Source organism: Sparus aurata, chromosome 6, assembly GCF_900880675.1.
Source record: "Sparus aurata chromosome 6, fSpaAur1.1, whole genome shotgun sequence".
Taxonomy (NCBI): Eukaryota; Metazoa; Chordata; class Actinopteri; order Spariformes; family Sparidae; genus Sparus; species Sparus aurata.
The window spans coordinates 28,270,678-28,276,773 of NC_044192.1; positions in this window are offsets into that span (position 1 = coordinate 28,270,678).

Below are 6,096 nucleotides of genomic sequence, written 5' to 3' on the forward strand. Positions count from 1 at the left end.
AAAAACTTCAGATTTAAACTGATGACGTGAAATAATAATTTTGAGCATATGCATGTACATGTGATTTACCACAGATGTGAGTAAAAACGTGCTTGAATTTGGTTCTGTAAAAGGTGCAGGAACCCTGCAGCTTTAATGAGCCCTGTCCTAATTGTGATTGACAGCTCTCAGTTAAAGGTTTCATATGCAACATTTCCATACTAAAATATCCAGAAATGACCACACCTACAGTAAGTTATATATATTATTGTGTACTGACATTATCCCAGATGTTTCCAACAATGTCCAAACCCAAAACCCCAATTTTACTCGAGGTCACCGTGTGTTTCAGTGAGTCACCTGTTGCTATAACTTCCCGGAAAACGTCAAATGTTGCCTCAGAGCGAGAAGAAGGAATTTTTATGCGAACGCGACTAAGTGTGAGGTGGAGAATAAAATGTACTGCATTTTTTTTAGTTAACATGTCTGCCCGGATCACGTGATCACATTTTCATCTGCAATGCTGGTTGTGTAAATATTAACAACACAGCGCCCATCTCCCTCCCTCGCCGCCTGACAACCTCATCTAACTACTGCTTTTGTTTTCACTGGTTTGATTGAGAGCAGCTGAAATTACATACTGTGTGTTTAACTGTCAGTTCATGTAAAACCAGCAGCCTGCGTGGTAGTGCGTGACTGCAATTGAGCATCACTCTTCATAAAACCATCCCGCCTCTCTGTGCGTCAAACATTTGTGTTCATCAGCATCCACCAACACGAGTGGAATGAGCGAGAGAGAGAGAGAGAGAAAGAGAGAGCGGTGTCTGGATGTTGATTATCAGCCTTCCTCCTGACCTTTGGGTCCGCGCGAGGCAGATCCCGCTTGTTTACAATAGGTGGCTGACCTGATGAATCTGGAGTGGTGTTACACAAGCGAGGAGTCGGGAGACAAGCGGGAGGGAAAGAATGTGCTCCCAGAGGGCTCAAAGAGCAGTGGCATCTATCAACAGAAGAAATTGAATGGGATGTTTCAGAGCACCAGAGATTAGATAGGCCCAGGGTGTTGAGCAAGCACAGGCTACCAATGTAATGCTTCCCACCCGCCGGAGTGAGATCAAACTTACAGAACACAGTGGAGCAAGGACACACACTCACACACACACACACAGACACACACACTGAGCATCCTACAGTGGCCTTTAGGTTTGAAGATGTGATGCTTTGTTATTTGCTTAGGGAGTACACTGAGAGATTATGCGAGATAACACCAGAGATGTGCTATTTCCACATTAGCAATGTCAGGTATCACATGATTCCCCCCCGGAGTGTTTGTATTAACATCTGCGCAGAAGTTCATCAGAAAGGGCTTACACCGTGGATTTCATCAAAGCACCATGAAAAGTCACTACATGTTCCCATGGAGAAGGTGATATTTGTTCTCCACATTTTATAAGTTTGATAAACTTATAAACTTATTTGAGTTTCCAAAAAGTTTTCTTGAACATAAATAACCATCTATGTGTATCTTTTTATTTTAAAGATCAAGTCGATTTAGTTGCTTGGTCAGACATTCATTCATTCATTCATTCATTTACAATTAGCCCATCTGCCTGGATGGAAAACGAAAATGTTGAGCTGACCGCTTGTCCACTTTATGCTTTAACCCTGATCGACCTTCTCTCCTTCACTACCCACCTTGCTGGTGCTGTCACCGAGGAATGATGGCGGCGCTCGTGATCACATTAGAGAACATTACAACTTTTCGGGAAATGTCCTTATTTGCTTTTAGCAAAGTGGCACTCCTGCTGTTCTTCAAATGGCCACTTGAGGCTGGCTCCAAAAGTGGTGTAAATTCCTGTGAAGCCCCATAATTAAACATTTTTACAGCCTGGAACAAAACATGTCTAGAGCTTTTTTCCCCTTCATGCTGTTAAAAGCAGGCCACACTAGAGTCATACTGGTATTCAGTGTACTTAGGTATCAAAAGTAATTTAAAGGCTGACCTTACTTGATTAATTAATCCTGTCTTTAGGGTCCGTACACCTATGGGAATGATAGTCAGGGAAACGGCATGAACACCAAAGTATTTAGTCTACTTGACCTGTAACTATCAGAGAAATGAACACTGATGTTAGAACACACATCTCAAATGTTACCTAGTGTTGTGTTGGTCGCGAACGTGTCGTTCAAACGAACAAATCTTTTGAGTGAACAAAGTGAACAAAATCACTTCAAGTACTGATTCGTTCCTTTCTCAGTTCAGTTGAGCTCAGCCGCGAGCATGCCGGCGGGGAGTGGAACTGCCGCGACTCACACAGAGAACTGTGAGGACGTAATTCACGTTCGCGCTGTGATTCGTTCATGATTCGCGGACCTACTGCATACAGAGAACTGTCGCTGAGGACGTGATTCTCCTTCACTTACTGTGCAGAAAGTGGCGCTGTGTCACTCACTCACTCACTCAGGGCAGAGGAGTTGATTCACGTTCAGTAACCGTACTGCTAAAACTAGCGCTGTGTTGCTAACATCCGTGTAGCATCATGTTAATTGATTTTACTGTGCACAGAGGACACTTTCACCGTGTAATAATTTTAGTGCATGTATACCACTCAAAGCAGCGCTGCGTCTCCCGCGAATGATTGTGTACTACAGTCCATGACCGCATCGTCCCTCAGTAAGTGAACGTGAACCTCAGGGCTGATTAATGAACTGAATGACGGATTGTTTGGCTGCTTATCAGTTCAGGGAGTTGGAGAGTACTGAACGATTCGGTGAACGAATCTTTTGAACGAATCATTTTAATGAACGGATTCTAGAGATTCAGTACAGTAAAAAGAAGTGCCGTTCCCATCACTAATGTTACCGCACTGCTGTTGATACTGAAAGGCGACCCCCTTGGTATCTCTCAATTTAAAAAAACAAAAATTTTAGGAAAAAACAAAAACAAACTGACCTTAAAGGACAACACAGTTTCATACTGTTTTACTTTGTTGATATGTGGCGGACCCTGCCACCTTTGCTTCAAACAGTGTTCAGGGGGCCTTATATTCCTCCGAGACCAGCTTGTTTAATCAGTTATGAAAAGAAAGGATTTTTTCTGAGTTTGTTTTTTTACCTCAATAATATTATAAATGTCAAAATTCTGAGTTTGAATTTCCTCTCCAAAACTACACAGGGCCCCTTTTAAGGTCAGACGTGTGAGATGGTTGATTGTTGTAGTTTTTTTTTTTTATCAGAGTCGTTCCAGCCTACTTCTCAAATCTCCTCTGCGCCGTAATCCACTTCTCTGCTGTTTGTACATATGTTCAGTCATTGCCTTCAGCAGAATACTATTAGATCTGATCTGGTCTGTTGTTTTAACAATTTATCACTGTGAGAAAAAAAAAACCCGTTTGCGAGTTCCTGGGATAGAGAGACAAACGGCGAGAGAGAAACCACAGAATGCGGAGGAGCTGGTGCAACATAAAGAATGAAAGGGCTGGAAAAGGGTTAGAGGAAAGTAAAACAGGGGGCGTTCACTACTCGGGGAGGTATAGCCGACCCCTTTCCATCCATCATCCCCGTCTCTGTCCCGTCCACTGAGCAGAAGAGGTAATGAAAGTAATTTAACGTACATCTATAATTAATATGCTCTCTTTGGGCAGTGTGGTTGGGTCTAACGGGTGATGGAGTGTGTTTATTATGTGTGTGAGGGGGCTGGCATGACGGGGCACCGGGCCACTGACATGGTAATTCACTAGCCATCACTCCAGCAGCGCCGAGGTCAGATTGGTGCAGCTATATGGGGCACCGCCGGCTTCGGCGCTCCCATAGGTCCTGATGGAAAGTGGGTTTTTTTGTTCTTTTCTCGTCTCCTCTCTTTTTCTTTCCTCTCCTCTCTGAGTCTCCTGAAGAAAAAGGGGAGAAAGGAGGCGCAGCACGTAGCGGCGCCCCGGGCCAATGTTCTCCCTCTATGTGTCCCTCTCCTACTCTCTTCTTCTTTCTCTCTCTCTCTCTCCTGCCGTCCAGTCCACAGCTCCCTCCTCTCTCTTATTCCTCCCTTTGCTCTCTGGTCGCTTAACAAACTCCCTTTCTCCCCGTCTTTCTCTGTCTGGCTCCACCGCTCTCTCTTTATTTCACCTAATATTCTCTCCTCCTCCGCCAAGAAAAGCGAGTGCACTTCAGGAATTCCTTTTTTTTCTCTCCACCCCCCCTCGCCCTCGCCCCCCTCTTTTTAAAGGCGGGCTGCTTTGCACAAACACAGTTCAAACCCGACTGCCCTCAGTGCTGTCTCCTTTTGAAACTCCCTGCTCTTTGAATACCATCCGTTTGAAGAGAATGCCCTCTGCATTTCTTTTACACAGTCACTCAAGTGCGCTCACACACTCTCTCACATTTAGACACACACACACACACACACACACACACACACACACACACACACACACACACAGGCATATTAGGCTCATGTGGAAATACAAGCACAACGAGCACACATGCCTTGCATCACGATGCACACGCACACACACACACACACACACTTCCGTCAAATATCAGCAGCGTCATTGTTAGACAGAGAGAATTTCTCTCCCACTTTGAACTAATATTCCCTCATTTCATGCGTCTCCTCCTCTGTCTCAGGCGACACTTGTATGCATGGCCTCACTCCAGCTACTGGCCATTGTCCAGTAAAGGTCTAATTCGGGTTAAACTGCTTACATGCATCTTTTTACAAAATAATGACTGAGGGTTCTTGTTATTGCATTGAATAAAACAGTTAACGGGTAGGTTCGCTCAAGTATTAGCTATGTATTTTTCTAGTCATTTGAATTTAACACAGAAACCAATATGGCTGAAGGGGCTTCACAATCTGCACGCCACACGACAGCGTTTGTCCTTAGACACCCTGTGTCCCGAGAGAAAAACTCAAATCAAATTGTTAACGTTGAGACTTTAACAGGGAAACAGTGGAGGAAACCTTACCGAGAGCAACAGAGGAGGGATATTTGTTTCTTGAAGATTTAATGCCATCAAGAGGTTTCATAGGACTGTTCACTTTGTAGAAAGTGCGATGAGATAAGATAAGATAAGATAAGATAAGATAAGACGGTCACAGCAGTAAAAGAGCAAGAAAAGATGCACAGATGATTCAAAATAAATGACATTGCTATAATACCATACTGTAAGCACCAGTATCCCATCTCCCTGTGTTGTTGTGATGTCAGACATCTCAGAAAGGGTCATTTTAAGAATGTGATATTCTATATATTTCTTATTGAATTTGCTGTTGTTTTCTGTACAGCCAGAGTCTGATATGCCCGGCTGTTTTAGGAAATTGCTGAGCAATTAGTATATATTTGGTGTGTTTTTTTTTTTTTTACATCTTTTCCATCATTTTCCATCTTCACTAGGAGTAAATGAGTGATGACCATTAGAACCGTCGACCGAGAGCCAGTTCTCTTCATTGCATGTAAATGTGGCCGCTGTTTCCTTTTGCCCTCCTTCCCCTGTCGACTGTCCTCCCCCCCACCCTCTCCGTGCTGCATGTGTTTAAGGCTTTGTCAACAGATGTGGAGAGGGTCACTAGGTGTGCGGACTTTGCCAGTCGAGTGCCCACATGTCTGATTTTAATGGGCAGCATATGGAGGTGGTGACTGATGAGTGGGACTCGGCTGGTGACAGGTGCTGAGTCGTCTGTCGCGCTGACCCCCCGCCCCACAGTGGACCGAATCAGAGGACACCTTCATTCTGCAGGTCTGACCCCAACACACACACACACACACACACACACACACACACACACACACACACACACACACACACCTCGAAGCAACAGGGGAGTGTCGATTTACTATCGAAACAAATGGCTAGCTACTTAGCATACTATCTTCAAAAGATAATCTCTGGAATATGTCACAAAAATAAATATGACATAATGTCAACACTCTTATTTCCTCACATTCTCTTGAATTATTATTATTCTTTTTTACTTTTTTACATAATGCACCTTTAAAACCCTGAATAATCCATATTTTTTTTATCATGGTGCATTTGATCTGGTTGCCTGTCGCCATAACTTCTGGTAAAGAGTCAGAGTGAGGAAGGAAATCAGCAAAAGTCACTTAACATGATGCGAAT